Here is a 19,267-nt window from a genome sequence, read left to right on the forward strand (position 1 = left end):
AAAATGCACTTACTGGGATGTATCTAAGGTGGTTGTGAGATAATAGATAGTCTGGGGGCAGAATTTCCCAGGAAATACGGCCCCCTTTCTTCCGTGGAGGCTGGTGAAGGGGCAGTAGCCGGTGCATGGGAGCCCTGGACACTCTGATTTGAGCTCTAGCTGCAAATTCTGGGCCAAAGGGCTATCTCAGGTCAGGAGGGGCAAGGGGCTGTCCCTGGCCTGGAACTGTTCAGCACTGTACAGGGGAAGGGTGTCCCCTCTGTGCGTGTGTGTGTGCGCGCGCAGTGGGGGTGGGGGTTGGGAAGTGAGCAGGGGGCCCAGGCCTGAGAGCAGAACCCCTGGCACGCAGCACTGTACCTGTCTCCGCTGCTGGAAGCAGGGTCCCTTCACGTTCACTAACGGGGGAGGCCGAGGACGTGGAGTGGAGGCAGGGCCTGGAAGAGGTCCTGCTAGGGCTCCTTGTATCAGAGGGACCAGGAACAGCCTGGGGGTGGGGTGGGGAGGGTGATCTGTATGAGCAGGGGGGCTGGGGCGCCCCTAACTTCAGCTGGGGACACTCCTCCCATCTGGGATGAATTGCTCCCAGATGCTCACAGGAGAGATGTGCCCACTGCAGGCACTGCTGGGGGGTGTGACCCTTTCTCCCCACCCTGGTAGGCGAAAAGAACCCCACATCCCTACTTCCTACATTCAATTCCCTAGGAAAGTGAAACCTCAAACATGTAGTGAAACATGCATACACTGTCTAGGCGTCCTGTGAGCCCAGAAGGTTCCTCGTGGGAGAGCCGCACCCTGTGGTCGGGGCCCATCTTGTCTATACTTGGGTCAGAGCGTGAAGGAGGAACTCTGCTTTCTGATCACTCATGCTGCCTCTCCTTTGGCCTGCTTCCCTTTGGGGCATCTTCCCTAGGGACATCCCCTGGCCCTTTCCTTCTGCTCTTGCAGTCACCTCCCCTCCCCACTTTACAGATGAAGAGGTTGAGGTTCAGAGGTTGAGTGGCTAATTTAGGACCACTGGGTAGTCATGTGGGGGAGCTGGAATTTGGATCCAGGTTTCCTGGCCTCGTCTCTTCTTCCCTTGCTTCCTGCTGCCTGGTCCCTGAGTAGTCGTTGATCCTTGACACTCTAGGACCAGGCCCACAGCTCCCAGGGGCACATCTTAATGGGCCTAGTGGGGGGCCAGGCACCTGTCTCCTGGGTCCCACTTTTTGTCACTGCAGCCTCTTTAGGCAGATGGCAGGCTGGTCAGTGCCATGAAGTGGGCCGTAACCTGGGACTCGCTCATCAGCTTGCGTGCCCTTGTTACTGTGCATCCACCTTCTGACTTTAAATCTGTGTTTCTGCTTCCCTGTGGTAAGCGAGCCCCTCCTGGGGGCAAGCCCCCTCCAGATAAGAGAGCCAAGGGGCTTCTCCAGGGGGACCTGCTCCCAGGGTCGGTGCAGCTGCTCTGCCACCACACAGGAAGCCCTTCCTGAAAGCTTCCCACACAAGGTCAGTGCTCGGCCCATCTGGCGCAGCGCAGGAAGGGAGAAGCCAAATGGCGTTGTGTGTTTTGTTTTTTGTCCTGGGCCTGAGTGCAGCAGAGGCTCGCAGGGAGAGGGAGGAGCACAGACTTCACACTTGGACAGGCTGGGGCTTTCAATTCCAGCCATGCTGTTTGTCTGATGGCTTTGCTTTTTTTTCTGAGCCACAGTTTTCACGTCAATAAAATGGGGATGATGATCATAGCATCCATGGGGCAGAGTTGCTAGGAGGTTTGGAGAGTGTCTACAGGATCTGACTCACAGAGCCCAAGTACAGTTGACCTTTGGCAACACTATGCTCTGGGGGGTCCTTTGGGCATCCTGTCTGTGACCAAGACTGGTAATCTGTACATTGATGCTGCAGCTAAGCAAGAACACTTGCCGAGGGTATACAATGCCAAGCACTTTGCTGAATGTTTTACGGGATGGTCCATTTGCTCCCCATCCTTTGTAAGCCCTGTTTACAGAGGAGTGAGGCTCAGAGATGCTATGCAACCTACAGCATCAGATGCTGGTGAACTTGAGCCTGGTTCAGCTCTGTTGCTCCTCCATCTCCAGAGGTTGAGCACTTAGGCACTGCAGGTGTGCTCCAGGGATAAGCAGGGTCTGTTAGACAGTGCACTCCTCACTGTTTACCTTCCTCCTTTTGTACCTGTTTGCCCTTCTCATTTGCATTGCTTCTTCCTCTCACCCGTTCCCTATTTTCTTCTTTGTTAAGTGAAACAATGAAGCATCAAGTTCAAACATATTATGGTAAAGTTGAGGAAACAAAGTCTATGGCTATGTAACAAAATGAGAGACTTACACCACAAGTTTTTATTTTATTTGCTTGTAACTGTCTGGCTAGGCAGTATGGGCTGGGTGCAGCTGGACAGTTCTAGGTCTCTCTGGGTCTCAAGTGGTTGCAGTTGGCAGACAGCTTCTCTGGGGCTGGGTGGCCCAGTGCAGCGTCACTCATCTTCCTGGTGGTTGGCAGCTTGTTGGCCAGGGTGCCTCAGTGACCACTTGCTAGGCTCACCTGGGCTTGTTTAAGACAGTGAAAACTGCACGGCCCCTTGAGGCTTCAGCTCAGAAATCATGCATCACCTGTGACACATTTCAGTGGTCAAAGCAAGTTAACAAGATCGGTCCAAATGCGTGCATGCTCAGTCGCTTTAGTCGTGTCCGACTCTTTGAGACCTTATGGACTGTAGCCCGCCAGGCTCCTCTGTCCACGGTATTCTCTAGGCAAGGATACTGGAACGGGTTGCCATGCCCTCCTCCAGTGGATCTTTCAAACCCAGGGATCGAACCCATGTCTCTTATGTCTCCTGTATTGGTAGGCGGGTTCTTTACCACTAGTACCACCTGAAAAAGTAGATTCTACCTCTTTTAGGGAGAAGTATAAAAAATTTGGTGCCCATTTTTAGTCTACACACTAAGCACAATCCTCTCCCCCAAAGATATCGTTAATATAACTCCCTTTTGTCCTTCAGTCCTTTTATTCTCACTCCATCCTTATACTTCTGAAAATAATTCCTTACTTCACACCATGCAAAGCTTCATTCACTCACTCAACAAATATTTTATTATGTGCCAGGGTTCCAGAAGTGAACAAGACAAATCCGCTCGAGAGAATCTAATATTCTAGTGGAGGGAGGAGACAAGGCAGAAATAAACAAGCACACAGTGTAGGGCTGTGATGGACAATAGGTGCTTTGGACAACAGCAGATGAGGGGGTGGGGCTTGTGTGTGAAAGGGTGGAGGGTAATGGGTGGTTCCTATTACATAGAGTGACCTTTGACATGAGGTTGACATGAGGTGACATCTGAGCCTGAAGAAAGTGAGGGTGTAAGAAGATCCAAGCAGAGAGGAAGATTTCCAGGTAGAACAAACAGCCAGTGCAAAGGCCCTGGGGCTAACATCGAGAGACACCATTTCTTAAGATCTTAAATGTAGTTTTAAAAAAACCACTTTACATATTCACGAAAGAACGATAAAAGGAAACTTTTAAAAATCGCAGAACTCTTGCTAACCGAAAGCATTTTATTCTACCTGATTTAGTTATAACCGGATTACAGCTTCTCAGAAGGGAACACAGGGTCACCTCTCTGAGCTTCAGGGAGTTCACCTTAAAAAAGGAGAACTGTGTGCCTATCCTGCCTCTCGCCTTGTGGCGAGGACCAAAGTGACACTATGAAAAATGAAAGTTGCTCTGCTTCTGGTTTCACTTCCTACCGCAAGGTTGCCCGTGATTTTTTTTTTTTTAAAGAACACAAATCAGATATCACTTCCGCTTAAAACCCTCCAAAGGATCCCCTGCTGCCTAAAATATAGAAGATCCAGGCACCTGAGCAAGACTGCGAGGCCCCTAGCCATCTGTATTTCTTACCCAGGCTCCCCGCCACCTCCACTCCCCCACCGTGCTCCAGGCAAAACTTGCTCTCGTCGCAGCTGCCTGCCTGTCATCCCCTCGTGAGTCTCAAGCCTCAGCCCCTCGGGGACCCGCGCGTTGGGAGTTCCGGGGCCCAGGTCAGCGTCCCGCGGATGCTCAAGCCGAGGTCCACCTTCCAAGATCAAACCTGGGTACCGCCCAGCACTAGCTCTGACGCCCCTGAACCCGCTCCCTCTCTTCAAAGGGTCCTGGACACCGAACCCATTAGGGTGGGCGTGAAGCCTGGAGGGGACCCGGGCCCGCGCGGGCACACATAGGGGCTCCACACCCGTGCCTCGGCCCCTGGGGCCCGGCTGTGGGGCTGCCGACCCGGGGGGGGGGGGGGGCGTTGCTTCCAGAAAGGCCGCGTCTGGGGCTCCGGGCAGGGAAGGGGTGCGAGGGCTCCCCCGTAGTCCGCTCAACTCCGCCGGCCCAGAGCACCGGCCTCGGGGCGTCTACTTGGCCGGGCGCCGCTCCCACCCCCAGCCAGGGTTTCCCCCGGGGCCGCGGTTCAGGGCCGCAGCCACGCCCGCGCCCGCCCGCAGCCCAGCTCCGGCGTCGCCCCAGCGCGAGCCCGGTGGACCGAGCCCAGCCGTGCGCTGAGCATGCGCGGGCCGCGGCGCGCATGCGCGGTATTCCCGGGAGGCGGAAACTCGGGGCAGAGACACGGTCGAGCGCGCGCAGCGGCGGGGGTGGGGCGGGGGCGCGCCTCAGCCGGCCGCCGCGCACGCGCGGCCCGCGCCGACGCAGCACGGCCCCGAGGGCGCGAGCCCGCCGCCGCCGCCGCCGCCGCCGGGCCGGGACCGCTGTGCGCCCGCGGCGTGAGGCGTGGGAGGGAGCGCGGCCCGTCAGCCGCGGCGCCGCCCGGTCGTCGTCCGCTTTCGTCTGCAGGCGCCGCCGCGGTCGGAGTGAGTGAGGGGCCCGGGCGGGGGCCGGGGCGCGGGGCCGACTCGCGGAGCTGCTGGTTGGCAGGGCGGCGGCCCAAGGGCTGAGGGGCCGAGCGGGGCCGGACCGCCCTGTCCCGGCGGCGGGTGCGGCGGAGACCGGCCCCTCCCGAGCCGGCCGAGGCCCCGGAGGCAGGGGCGTGAGGGAAGCTGGGGCATTCCGGCGGGCCGAGGGGTGCGGGGCCCGGAGAGTCTGAGGGTCTCCAGGCCGGGGGCTGGTGGGGGAGGCCGGGGGCTCCGGGAAGCAGGGGCTCTCGGGGTGGGGGGGCGCGAGGATGCCGGGGGTCAGGGGGCTCGAGAGTCTGAGGGTCTGGAGGCCGGGAGCGCGGGGAGGCCGGTCGGCCTCTGCCGGAGCGGGCCGAGGGCCTCCACAACAAAAGGACCGGGAGAGGACTCGGCCGGGGCCGGGCCGGGCGGGCCTGGAGCCCGCGTGCGGGGCGGCCGGCCCGGCCCCGCGGCCCGCGCTCAAGTTTTCTGCCGCCCGGAGCTTTTCCGGCGGCCGCCGTAGACCTGGCCGGGCTCGCTGCGCTTCCCAAGTTTCCTCCTCTTCCCGCCCCAACCCCCAACTCCGCTGCGAGCTGGCTCGCTCGCTCTCTCTCTCTCTCTCTCTCTCTCTCTCTCTCTCTCCGGGTCCTTCCCTGGCACCCCTTTCTTCCTCAGAGGAGGATGGATGTGTGTGTGTACGTGTACGTGTACGCTGCTATTAATACTTGGTTTTATTTGACTGCAGCATTTTGTAGCTTGATGCACTAAGGGTAAACGTTTTTTCCTGTTGTTGATGTTGTTTTTTGAGCCATTTCAACAGTGTCTTATTCTTGTTCAGTTAGCCTGCAGCTGGGTTTTTGGCAGTGAGACTAACATAATAGTAATATTGTGGTAATATGGGAACCGCTTGAAATACGGTCAAGTTGAAGGCTCTGTCAGAGTTTGAGAATCTGCATTTATCTGAATCTGCACGACCATCATTGGGATTCTTACTTAGGATGTAAACTTCTTCGTGGTTGGAAAAACAGGCCATCAGTGTTCAAGATGAAATACCAGAGCCTTACCCTTAAAACTTTTTGTCAAACGTGTAATGAAAATAAGTCTTTTCTTTGAAATGACGCAGCCAAGCCCTCAGGTTAGTCGTACTGTCTTTTGACAACCTCTGAAAAGTGGGAGGAAAGTATATGGATGACGTGATTTAAGATTCACAGTAAGTTAGCATTCAGCTTACTTTGTTTGGGCTGCAGTCTGAATAATATTTTGGTCCAATTGTGCTGTTCAGTTAATTTTTAAAACCCTGTAGTATTTAAACAAATGAAACTTTGAAAGGAAGTTTGTGTTTCAACTTTCAATTCATAAAAATACTGAGACAGTATCTTTATGAATATATGGTTTCATATTTTTGGCCATCTTTGGAGGCGAAAAGCTAGTCAAGTTTACCATTAGCATCTTCTGAACACTCATGTACTAAAGATAAATATTATAGATTCTTTTCTGGAGAATTTTTCAGGTCATTATCAAATAATCCAGTTTAATGATGAGCACCGGAAAATACTGTTTAAAACACATGTTCCCTTTTAGAGGCGCCCACACATAAGACTTTAGGCAAGGACTGAACAAAAGGACTTATACATCATTCAGAGGTGATGCATTGAGGAGCAAGTGCTTGGCTAAATAAAGACCCTGAATCCAAAACTTAGTATTTATGAAGCGAGGCAAAGAATGCTGGCACTCTTACAGGAGCTCTTCTGAGGCTGTGGGTCCCTGCAAGTGAGTAGTTAAATGTTAGGTCGGGGGTGATGTTCCACTAGTGTAATGGTCATAAAGTGTCTGGGGAAGGTGGGAGTTAAGAGTAGCAGTAAGGATCATGAAAATGTTTTTAGTGAGTACTGAAAATTGCTCAGTCCTGTCCGACTCTTTGCGACCCCATGGGCTATACAGCCCACGGAATTCTCCAGGCCAGAACGCTGGAGTGGGTAGCCTTTTCCTTCTCTAGGGGATTTTCCCTACCCAGGGATCGAACCCTGGTCTTCTGCATTGTGGGTGGATTCTTTACCAGCTGAGCCACAAGGGAAGCCCAAGAGGATTTTTTACCAGCTGAGCTATCAGGGAAGCCCAGTTTAGTTTAGTTTTTAACGAAACTCATTTCTGTAACGCTGTGTCCTTTGTGAAAGTACAGACATTAATGTTCCAATTCTCAAAACTAGGTTCTTCAGCTAGATAACTTTTCTCACTAGAAGGTTGGAAAAACTGTCTAAATAACAAAATTGTATTGTTAAAGCCCACTGCTTTAAGAGAAATAGTGGTGAGCTCCCTCAGAAGAAATTACTCTGTTGTATTTTGTGTATACATATATAGTCTGTGATGTAATAAAGTGGTATGGATAGTAAAAGAAAACTTTGAAAATTGCCATCTTTGCATGTTATGTTGAGTTAGTGAGGTGGGATCTTAGCTCATATCTAAAGATTTTATGGAAGCCTTTCTTCATGTACTTTGAGGTGTCTTAATTTTCAAAAAATTAATGTTTTAAGGATAACAAAAGATGCAATTCAAACAGTTAATACAATATATAAATCTTTAACTTTGAAATAAAACATTTTCAGTTTAGCTATATTTTCATCTAGAATAAATCTGGTTTTAAATTTCAGTGGCATGAAAAGTTCTATTATTTTTTATTACTGTAGCTTTATAATATAGTTTGAAGTCAGGAAACCTGATTGCTCCAAGTCTGTTTTTCTTTCTCAAGATAGCTTTGGCTATTTGCAGTCTTTTGTATTTCTTCACAGATTTTTAGAATTTTTTGTTGTTGTTCTAGATCTGCAAAAAATGCCATTAGTAGAAAGTTCTGTTATTTTTATCATATTTGTGAAATGAGGTTTTTTTTTGGCTAGTAAACCAGAAAAATTTAGTTTCTGAGGTACTTTACTTTGCCTTAATGCTCTAGTTTAAGAACATATTTTCATTAGTTTTCACCTTACTAAAATCCCTTAATTAATTAGCAAGAAATTACTATAGGAATCTTTGAGAATTTTCAATGCTGTCTGTATAGATTATTTAAAATGTTTGCTTGAGAATGTTTGGGCAAAGGAAATGACCTTATTTAAATTGATAGTATTAAGCTCTAAGAAGTTTATGAATGCACATGAGGCTTCAGATGCTCAGTTGCTCACCCATCCTCAGAAGGACCCTGGGCAAGGGAGAGGAGGGAGAGCAGGTGTGGCTCCTCTCGGGCGCACCTGTGTTTTTCTCGCTCACCCAGCCACATTCGGGAGTTAGGGTTTTGCCCCTTTTTTTCAGTGTTTACTAGTGGATTATTTGAGCCCTTTATTGCTTTTTCTCTCTACTGACATTTTGGCAGATTTTTTTTTTTTTCCCCTTCTTCATTTCATGATTACCAAAAGACAACTCGGAAATGAAATTCATGTCTACCGGTTTCTGGTATTAATTTCTAGGAATTCCGCCAAATCTTAGCATTCAGAATTGCACACGTGTGTTTCTGATTGGAAATCAGTAGAGGAACCCCCTCTCTTCATATCTGTAACAGTTGCATTTTTTTTTTTTTGACTAGGCTCGATGGAAATAAAATTCAGATGCACAAATAAAGTTAAAATTTCAGTTTAAATAGAATTTTTAGGGAGTTGCCTAGTGGTCTAGTGGTAGGACTCCATGCTTTCACTGCAGAATACTTGGGTTCACTCCCTGGTCAGAGAACTAAGATACTGAGAGCTACATGGTGTGGCCAAAAAAAAAAAAAAAAGGAATATTTTAGCAAAACTGTTAATTGTAGTGTGATTTGTGTAAACACGAATGAAATGATTTATAGACAGAAGTAGGAAATGTTTCCCCAAGTGGCACCATCACCACTCTGCAGCAGTTGGAAACCTCAGAGGGAAACGCTAGTGGCATCACCACAAGGACATGAAGGACATGCAGGTTTTTGCTTACAAACTTTGCATTTCACTGAAGTGGCCCTACCTAAATCTTACTTGTATGTCTTGCCATGTACTGTAAACTCATTTTGCAGATCAAGAAGGATGACTTAAGCTATATATTTGAATATTATCCAGTGAGGGGAAGAACATCGCTGGGCACCTGTGCGGGTGCCACGTGTTGTTGGTGGGTGTTACTGCCTTTTTACAGATGAGTTAAGTACTGGAGAAGCTCTACCCTGTAAGCTGCACGTGTTAGACGCCGTGTGCCATGGCTGAGCTGAGTGCTGTAGTGCTCCATCTGCATTATTCCTTGTGAAAACTAGAGCAGTACTTTGGTCTGCATCCTCCTTTTTGCAGATGAAACGCTGGAAGCCTAGAGTTTCAGTTGCTCACCTTGGGTCTTCGGCCCACATGGGTGGACCCAGCTGGGCTGGACCTGGGGGACTGTGCAGTGTGAGCTCCCGACAGCCTGCCTGCAGCCTCCCTCGCGGGGAAAGCAGCAGCCAGTGAAACCCTAACCCGGGCTCCCGCGGTGGGAGTAAACAGTGTGCTAGGGTAATGACCATGTCTGGGAAAGTCCAGGTAATTATATTTTCACTCGAACCTGACATTTTAGATTATGAAGTTCTCATCTGGTCAGCATAGTGTTGGTAACCATTTTGATGAATATACCAAGATTGTTTCATTATTTGACATCTGTTTAGAATCAGGAAGATAAAATGTATAATACACGATACAGTGACTGATCCTTCTCATTTGTCAAAGGATGTGTGTTAGTAACCTCCACGTTTACAGTTTTTTTCATTGGTGACGTTTTTGGGAGGGTGGGTATTGTTTGAAAACAGTTTTGTGGGAAGCAGGGGGTATGTAAGGGAAAAACAAATTGCATGCTTCTCACACAGGTATGAGCCCCTTGTGGTAATCCTAGTATTTATAATCTCTGACACATTGCTGCTCTATAAATGTTTCTGAAATGAATGTGCTCATTCTCACCAACTTAGAATTTTCCATTCTTCTTTTAAGAGTCTGCACATATTCTGCTCCTTTATTTGGGGCCTGTGAACCAAAACCAAGGCTTGGAAGAACCTAAGCTGCCATGTCTGTGGGCTCTCTGTGCCTGGAATCTCTCTTCTGCCTCCATTGTCTATGCTGGAAGTCCTGTAGCTTGGATTCTGCTGTGAACAATGGTGCTCGTGTCTACTGGTGACCAAAGCACCATGTATTTGTCTCTGCTGGCCTGAAGGAAGAGCTTACAGTTTTACACGTTATATTTAGTGGCTTGTGTGTCTTCTCATGAGAATTTAAGCACCGCGAAGGCAGAGACTTGGTTTTACACACTGTTGGGTCACCAGTGCCTAGCACAATACTTACTGAGTAGAACTGAAACTTGTTAATGGTTGTGTGTTTGTGTTAGTCACTCAGTTGTGTCTGACTCTTTGCGACCCCGTGGACTATACCTTGCCAGGCTTCTCTGTCCATGGAATTCTCCAGGCAAGAATGCTGGAGTGGGTTGCCTTTTGGTTCTTCAGGGGATCTTCCCATCCTAGGGATCAAACCTGGGTCTTCCACATTGCAGGCGGATTCTTTACCCCTGAGCCACCCGGGTTGGAGGATAGCTATTACATCAGCCAGTCGTCTGTGGCTTTGCTTGCCTTGGTGAAGGACCCCTCTTTAAAACCATGTAAAACTTGATACTAGGGAAGAATTGGATTATCTTTGTTTTCACTTCTGTCTGCTTTATTTTAGATTACTGCTGTCATCATACTTGGACTAGGGAAAACATACTGCTCTTCCCCTTTATGATTTTGAAGTGTTCTTTTATAGAAACTGATCCTGTATTAATTGATCTCGTGTTCATTAGGAGGCATCCTAAGTTCAGCAGACACAGAAGACTACTCAAGGTGACACAAAATGAGTGGGGTTTATAGAAGCTTCTTGATTACTGGTCCAGAAGCTCTAGTGTGTCTTTTACTAATCAGCTGGATTCATTGGCTGCCGTACAAGAGTTTTACATTATGCCCTGAAACCATTTTTAAAAACCCATTTCCTGTTGCTGCATGCCAGTTATACTGTATGCCAGCTTTTCCTTGCCATGACGGGTCCCTTACCTTTCAGTCATTTGGGGTGTCAACATTGTTCTGCTTCATCGAGTTCCCCCTTAGTCTTGCTGTACCGTGTGGGAAACACACACTTGCACAGTCTGGGGAGCTCCAGGTTGTTGGCAGTGGTTCTCAGGGTCATCCCAGGTTAGAAGTGCAGAGGGTCCAGCCTGACTTCTGACCCACTGACTCTGGCCCTTGGGGCGGGGCTGGCTGTCAGCTCCAACTTGCTATGCTTCTGGTGCATGCTCTTTGTGAAGCACTGCCTTAGAGGGCTTAAGAGGAACACAAGTTGTAGCAGGCAAACATAAGTCATAAATGGCAGAGGTATGTATGTGTATGGTCTCTTTGACCTCTTCAGATTTGCTAACAAGATTGTCTTCCGATAGTACTCTTAAATATGTTTTTGGAGCCTTGAGAAGACCTCACAGTTCCTTCTTTGCAGAGATTTTGAAGGTTTTCCGCTGAGCCTACTCAGTTCTTTGGAATCCTGGTGTGGATTTTAAATGAACAATCTCATGTTGCAGTAGCAGTTTGTATGGCTCCCGGACTTGTGCCTTTTGGCAAATAGCAGGAGAGTGTGTGCATGTGAGTGTGAAGGCACACATTCACTGGTGGTTTTCTTTTGGTGCTGAAGAATTGGCTAGCTTATACTAGAGTCAGGGTGATTGCCAAGTCTTGCGGTGACTGATGAAGCGGTATTGTGTGAATTGATTCTGTGCTTAGCATTACATTCGTACCTGAGTTTCATAAATTTGGTTTTGCCTCTCTTTTTTCTTGAGAGGCAGACTGAGTAAAAGTTAGTGTACCATGGTGGGATCGACCATGGGCCTTGTGCAGAGTTAGATGCATGTGTTGGCAAACAGCATATTGTCAGCTTGGGAAGAAGGGTTCTGTGTTGTCTTTTCCTCGTGCTGCGTGGTCGGTCAGTAATTGTGTAATGATGGAAGGAGGGTCCCTCCTGCTGGGGTCCTGGAATGAGTCAGTCACCTAGACTAAACCAAGTAGCTCTGTTGTGGGGGCTTTGTGGGAATGGGGTCTGTAACTGTGAAAGTTGTTACAAAGGTAGGAAGCAGTTGTCAAAGGCAGATGGAATTAAATGTAATCTCAGAACACTGAGAAGGTTGTTTGCATGTCTGTTCTGCCCCCGTCCCCGATCTTTCAGTCCGCTGTGCAGCTCCATGAAGGCAAAAATAATAGAAATGAGCTGGTGAAGAGAGCTCTTTGGAACAATCTCTGTCTCCTTAAAATTGGCCAAGTGAAGTTAAAGTTCTCGTTATTAGTCTCCCATTAATGTGACTCCAGTTAAATGTACAGCTGCCCCCTCCTGGGTGTCCGAGGGGCTGGGACCAGGACCTTCCTCGGATTACCAGGTCCCTTGGGTGCTCAAGTCCCTTACATACAACTGTGCACACCGTCCTGTGTACTTTGTAAACATCTCTAGATGACTTACAGTACCTGGTACAATGGGATGCTGTGTAAATTGCTGCCAGTGCGGCAAGTTCAGGTTTCCCCATTTGGAACTTTCTGGGCTTTTCCCCAGTGTTTTCAGTCTCACGTGGAGGACCTGAGGTTGTGGAGGGCTGACTGCCCTCACGCATGCCTGGCCGAGAGCAGCTTCTCAGTGGGTGTCCGTGGATGGCCCTCCTGGGCCCTTGGGCAGCCTCCCCTGGGATGACAGTGTGGGCTCCTGCAGGCTCCCCTGCCCACCTCTCCTGGTGGTTTCCGCAGGATTGCCGCCTTGTGGTTTTGAACAGCCTTTCCTGTTATAATGAGGTTACACATTTTTCTATACATTTACCGGCCATTTGGATTCACTGTTTTGTGAAGTGCTGGTATTTTTATATTAGTTTTTAAAAATTTATTCATAGACTTCTTTATATGTTCAGGACACAGGTCCTTTGTTGGTTATATATTTTGCCACTTTCTTTTCCCACTTTGTCATGCAGTTTTACTGACACAGTGGATTTTCTTTCTTTTTGTCTTTTGAATGAAGAGAAGTTCTTTTTACTTTTATTTTTTGGCCGCACCACATGACTTGTGAAATCTTAGTTCCCCGACCAGGACTTGAACCCCGACCCTTGGCATTGAAATCGCAGAGTGCTAACTACTGGACTGCTGGGAAAGTCCTGAGACATTCTTCAGTTTAATGTGGTTCAGTTTATTACTGGGAATTATACTTAATTCCCAGTGATAAAGTAGGGGTCTTCAGTTTAATTTTAAAAACTTTGTGGAAGTTTTCAGACACATGCAAAAGCAATGTTGTAATGAACTCTCCGTGTTCATTACCACCTTTAACAATGGTCTTCATTAAGATTGTTAACTCAATGAGTGGTACTGGTTTACATTTAAAAGGCATGAAGGAACTTGCTTTGAACATATATGCTTATATTGGCCAGATATCATGGCTCTTGCTGAAATGTGACATATTTCACATTATTTCACATATTTCGCTTATGACACATTTCTTTTGGGATGGGAAGGGACTAGGTGTTACTGTACAGCTTTTTAAAGTCGGTGATGCACAGAGGCATCTGATAGTCCTAACCAGCTGGGTGTTAAGCAAGGCCATGGATCTCTCCACAGCCTCAGAACCTGGGGCGGAAAGGCCCTTCCTTCTTTCTTCCCTCCCTCCCTTTCTCTGTCTCTGTTTTTCTTGTACTTGAGTCAAAATAAATGTCGCTTGCTTTGCAGTGTTTGTTTAATGCTCCTGATAGCAGTATGTCTTTTTTTTTTTAAACTTAGTCATTAGGATGGAGAAGCAGCATGAAGCTTTAATAGAATAAAACTCATCAGAGAAATGCGCTTAGTATGTTAGTCCTTTTTGGGAGATGATTTTGTTAAACATTGAAGAGATACAGAAGAACATGTGTGAGATGTGAGTAAGTTGTAGACCAAGAGTGTTCTGACGTCCCAGAGAAAGGTGCCCGAGGCCACAGAGGTGCCGGCCAGCTCCGGCATAAGAGCCTGAGGCAGGGAACATGTAGGCTTTGAGGGCACCTAGGGCTTCTGTCTGTGCCCAGAACTCGGCCCTGCTGTTGCGGTGTGAAAGCAGCCATGAACTCTGGGCAAAGGGATGAGTTGTCTGTGTTTCAATACAGTTTGATTTCTGGACTCTAAAATTTGAATTTCATGTAATTTCACATGCAAGAAAATGTTATTACTCTTTTTTTAAAATTTAAGTTTACTTTTGGCTGTGCTGGGTTTTTGTTGCTGTGCAGGTTTTTCTGTTGTGGAGCATGGGCTCTAGAGAACAGGCTCCGTGGTGTGACTCCTGGGCTCTAGAGAACAGGCTCCGTGGTGTGACTCTTGGGCTCTAGGGAACAGGCTCAGTGGTGTGACTCTCAGGCTCTAGGGCTCAGGCTCAGTGGTGTGATTCCTGGGCTCTAGGGCTCAGGCTCAGTGGCGTGATTCCCGGGCTCTAGGGCTCAGGCTCAGTGGTGTGACTCCAGGGTTCTAGGTCACAGACTCAATGGCGTGACTCCCGGGCTCTAGGGTAGGCTCAGTGGTGTGACTCATGGGCTCTAGGTAACAGGCTCAGTGGTGTGACTCCCGGGCTCTAGGTCTCAGGCTCAGTGGTGTGACTCCCGGGCTCTAGGTCTCAGGCTCAGTGGTGTGACTCCCAGGCTCTAGGGCTCAGGCTCAGTGGTATGACTCATGGGCTCTAGGGAACAGGCTCAGTGGTGTGATTCCCAGGCTCTAGGGCTCAGGCTCAGTGGTGTGACTCCCGGGCTCTAGGTCTCAGGCTCAGTGGTGTGACTCCCAGGCTCTAGGGCTCAGGCTCAGTGGTATGACTCATGGGCTCTAGGGAACAGGCTCAGTGGTGTGATTCCCGGGCTCTAGGGCTCAGGCTCAGTGGTGTGACTCCAGGGTTCTAGGTCACAGACTCAATGGTGTGACTCCCGGGCTCTAGGGTAGGCTCAGTGGTGTGACTCATGGGCTCTAGGGAACAGGCTCAGTGGTGTGATTCCCGGGCTCTAGGGCTCAGGCTCAGTGGTGTGACTCCAGGGTTCTAGGTCACAGACTCAATGGCGTGACTCCCGGGCTCTAGGGTAGGCTCAGTGGTGTGATTCATGGGCTCTAGGGAACAGGCTCAGTGGTGTGACTCCAGGGTTCTAGGTCACAGACTCAATGGCGTGACTCCCGGGCTCTAGGGTAGGCTCAGTGGTGTGATTCATGGGCTCTAGGGAACAGGCTCAGTGGTGTGACTCCCAGGCTCTAGGGAACAGGCTCAGTGGTGTGACTCCCAGGCTCTAGGGCTCAGGCTCAGTGGTGTGACTCCCAGGCTCTAGGGCTCAGGCTCAGTAGTGTGATTCCCGGGCTTATTTGCTCTGAAGTATGTGGGATCTTCCTGAATCAGGGATTGAACCCCAGTCTTCTGCATTGGCAGACAGATTCTTTACCACTGAGCTACCTTGGAAGCCCCTATTATTATTTTAATAATTTATTTAATCATATGCAGTTAAAAACGGTTCTTAACTCATGGGCTGTACAAAAACAAACAGTGGGGCCACCCTGGTTTAGAGAAGAAAGCCAGCCTGGCAGCTGTGGGCCAGCTGCAACAGTGGAGAGCCCCCTTCTGCCCGGAGCCCCCCTCTTCCCTACCACGGCCCTCCTCTTTGTGAAGCCTGTGTAGCCATCGTCCTTCAGCCCCCCCGAGCTGCCACCTCCTTCTTCAAGCCCTGATAGCGCTTTTATTCTACTCACCTTATTTTCTTTGTCACTTGACTGTGACAGAAAATCTGAGAGCAAAATGTTCACTACTGTATCCCCAACATTTAAATCAGTGGTCACTGAATGAATGCTGCACTTATCATTTCTTTTTGTTAGTTTTGTCTGTGTTGAACTCTACTAGGGAATCACACTACATTTGTTCGTCTGCGACTGGCCTTCTTTCCGCTCAGCACTGTGGCTGAGACCTGTTGGAGGGCTGTACGTGGTCAGTGTTGGTTCACTTTCTCTGTTGTGTAATCTGGTCTCCAGTTGATGGGCATTTGGATTGTTTCCAGCCTTGCTGCTGCCCACGTGCGTGGATGTCTCGCCTGCCCACGTGGGGTGCGATGCCGGTTCTGGCTGGCCAGCCTTCAGCTTGCCTGCTTCCTGCCAGATTGTTCTCAGGGTACCCTGCCAACTCGCATCCCACTGATGCAGGGAAGTGACTCCTGGCTGCTCTGCGTTCTTGCCAGTGTGCTGTAGTTGATTCTGTCTGTTTTCTTCAGTTTTGCCATTCTGGTGGTTATGTAATAGTATCTGTTTATGGCTTTACATTGAATTTCTCTTAGTACTAATTAGGTTAATAATCTTTTAATATATTGGTTATATCTCTTTCTTATGAAGAGAAGTCATTGGCCTGATTTTCTTCTTATGTTTTTCTTATTGACTAGTAGCTGTTTTCTATGTGTGGATTACTATCCTTTGTCATTGTAAGCTGTGAATACTTTTTTCCAGTTTGTGGTTTATCTTTTTACTTTAGAGATGTCTTGGAACTAAAGTTCTTAATTTTAACATCGTTGACTTTATCAGTCTTTTTCTTTATTAGTTTTTTTGTCTTAAGGAATATTTCTTTACTGAAGGGTTACAGTTTGACATGAGATATTTTTATTATTTATTCATAAAGCATGTATTGTTCCATTCAGTAAATACGTTTGATATTTAGGTGTTTTTTCTTTTTTTTTGGCCATGCCACACAGCTTGTGGGATGTTAGCTCCTCCACCAAGGATGCAGCCTGGGCCCTTGGCAGTGAAAGTGCCAAGTCCTAGCTACTGGACCACCAGGGAAGTCCCTGTGTTTTCTGACTTCCATAAAGATTCCTTTGATGACTCATAATTTATTTTAGTGTTTGATAAACTCCAAACGAATGAGTATTCTTTGATATACCTTGTTGTGACATCTCTAAAATGGGAATGTAGTAAGAAAATGTGTTCTGTCTGGAACCATGTCTTTAAATTAATGTTATCTTTAGTAGACCCGTGTGTACGCTCAGTTGCTTCAGTCGTGTCTGACTCTGCGACCCCATGGACTGTAGCCCGCCAGGCTCCTCTGTCCATGAGATTCTCCAGGCACCAACACTTGTGTGGTTGCCATGTCCTCTTCCAGGGGGGTCTTCCCCACCCAGGGATCAAACCTGTGTCTCCTGTCTCCCACTGGTGACACCTGGGAAGCCCCAATTCCTAGTTCAGTTTGGCTGTGTCTTGACCCTAACTCTCAAACTTGTGGACACTTATGTACATCTCACCTCTGCCTTTGGAAACACTTGTTTTATTTCCAGCCTGAAGTCGAGATGTTAATGCATGTTATCAGCTCTTGGACTGGGAAGCTTGAGGACAGGTGACTGCCTTGACTGCCAGTTTGTTTCAGCTTAGCCGACGGGCAAGGGGTTCCTGCTATGCCTGCAGCTGCTTCCTTTCAGTGGCATTTGTTAATTAAGCTGTTTAATTTTACCTTCTCAAGACTGACTGAAAAAAAGAAAAGGAAGAAAATTTTAGTTTGTGGTTATAGCAGGGTCTTTTAGCCAAGTGCTTGCTTTGGGTATTCATTTCATTTTTGTTTACAAGAAGTAGCAGTGACTTGAAAAGTATCAAAATTAAATAATAGGTCAGAAGTTAAATTTTATTCCTCCCCTGACATCTCAGGTATTGCCACTTGAGGGGTTTAGGCATTATGGTTTGTGTAGAGAGGCAGCTCTTTTAACAGGAGTCTCTCATCTGGGAAGCAGAAGGCCTGGGTTCAAATGTTACCCCTCTGCCTTTTGTCTTGTGACTTTTGACAAGTTGTTTAGTTTCTCAGAGTCTCAATTTTCAGGTGGCCCTTATCTATAAAGTCTAGTGTTTATAATCTCTGCCTTTGAGGGTATGTGTACATACCTTGTAAAGTGTAGGCAACTGTCAAGTGCCAGGATCAGGGTCTTTTTCAGGCTTACATGGTGCTGGGTTACCACAGGCCTAGCCTTTCCCACTTACATGTTTCCCTGGCTTGTTCTTGAACTGGTCAAGTGAATTCATTTGTTTGTTTAGCATTTGTGAACCCCTGCCTTGCGCCTCATGCAGCACTGGCGATGCAGGTGGGGGGTGGGGGGGGCGTGGGGTGGGCTCAGGTCAGTCAGCGACGGTCACTGCTCTTGCTCCGAGGGCCGAGGATGCGGCCCTAGTGCGGGTCAGGCTCTGGTGTTGGTGGACTTTCTCTGTTCAAGGCCAGGCGGTAGATGCCTCAGGCTTTGCAGGCCACAGATGGCCTGCCACATATTTCTTGAATTTTCCTCTTTAGCCCTTTACAAAGGTAAAAAATACAGTTTTAGCACAGGGGACCTCACAAAACATGGCTGTGGGCTAGATGCAGTGGCCTCTGCAGGTTCTGACTGCAGGTTCTGAAGGGATCTGTAGGAGTTCAGTGGAAAGTGGGAAGCAGGAGCGCCCTGTGCAGAGGCGTGGAGGTGTGAGGGCCAGGGTGGGTGGTGGTGGGGCTGTTCTGTTGGATCTGGAGCTCAGCACGGGCTGGGGAGGAGCGTGGTGAGCTCGGTGTGGTAGGCAGGATGTTTGCACTTGCCTCTGATCCAGAGCAGATGTGTGGGGCGGGAGGAGGCTGGGACGGGATGAGTGCAGCAGCCCTACAGAGATGTGCTCTGGAGGGGAGGCAGGAAGCAAAACGCGCCTGTCACTCAGAAAATGGCTGCCCGTCTACAGCCATACCACCCTGAATGCGCCCGATCTCGTCTGATCTCGGAAGCTAAGCAGGGTCGGGCCTGGTTAATACTTGGATGGGAGGAGATGGCTGCCCGGTGGCTCGGAAGGGATCCGGCGGAGCGCAGGGTTCAGTTTCACAGTCTGCGCTCCTTTAATCATATAATGATGTTGTACAAATAAATGAGGAAAGTCTCGATCCAGGGTGCAGCCGAGGAGCTGGAGAGAAAGGGGTGATTTGAAGCCGTTTTCTGAGTTAGTCTCTGGGTCCCGACCAGGCACATGATGTGGCCTGGCAGTGAGAGGGTCCCAGCTAACTCCTCTGAGGTGACCCGCTCCTGAAGCCCTGTTTGCTCTGAAATACAAGCAACCATGGTTGCTTTAAGGAGGAAACATTCTTTCCTGGGTCCTGAGGCCCAGAAATTAAGTTGTCGGCAGAATTGTGTTTTTCCCTGTGGAGAGAACTTCAGGGCTCTTGTGGGATTGCTAGCAGGGAGCCCAGCACCCAGGGGAGCCACTCCTTAATAGATTGTATACGTCTGGTGCTCTGCAAAGGTTGAGGCTGATCATTTGAATCATGGGTTTACTGTCCCTGGAATACATCCCAGACTGCCAGGTAAACCCCAAACGCATGCAGTCCCACCTAAATGGAGCCATCTCAACTGGCTATTTAAAATGTTTCCCCCGCCTCTC

At 48.8% G+C, this 19,267-nt stretch overlaps 1 protein-coding gene and 1 long non-coding RNA gene across 14 annotated transcripts in view; one reads left to right on the forward strand and one right to left on the reverse strand.

Annotated features, from left to right (window-relative positions):
- Positions 1-2,324: 2,324 nt before the first annotated feature.
- On the reverse strand, positions 2,325-4,509 carry LOC139038430 (uncharacterized). Its single transcript, XR_011491386.1, has 2 exons — positions 3,896-4,509; positions 2,325-2,870 (listed from the first exon to the last, which is right to left on the reverse strand). It is a non-coding gene; the product is annotated as an uncharacterized lncRNA (long non-coding RNA).
- Positions 4,018-19,267, forward strand: part of PTK2 (protein tyrosine kinase 2) — a 197,316-nt gene continuing 182,066 nt past the window's right edge. For 12 of the 13 annotated variants that reach the window (XR_011491385.1, XM_070476927.1, XM_070476938.1 and 9 more), the window contains exon 1: positions 4,759-4,845. The gene's annotated coding sequence lies outside the window, so the exon portion shown is untranslated. Of the gene's footprint in view, positions 4,036-4,758; positions 4,846-19,267 lie in introns of those variants that run through there. The other variant, XM_070476928.1, reaches the window with a different exon arrangement.

The sequence above is a fragment of the Odocoileus virginianus genome, chromosome 15, assembly GCF_023699985.2.
Source record: "Odocoileus virginianus isolate 20LAN1187 ecotype Illinois chromosome 15, Ovbor_1.2, whole genome shotgun sequence".
Lineage (NCBI taxonomy): Eukaryota > Metazoa > Chordata > Mammalia > Artiodactyla > Cervidae > Odocoileus > Odocoileus virginianus.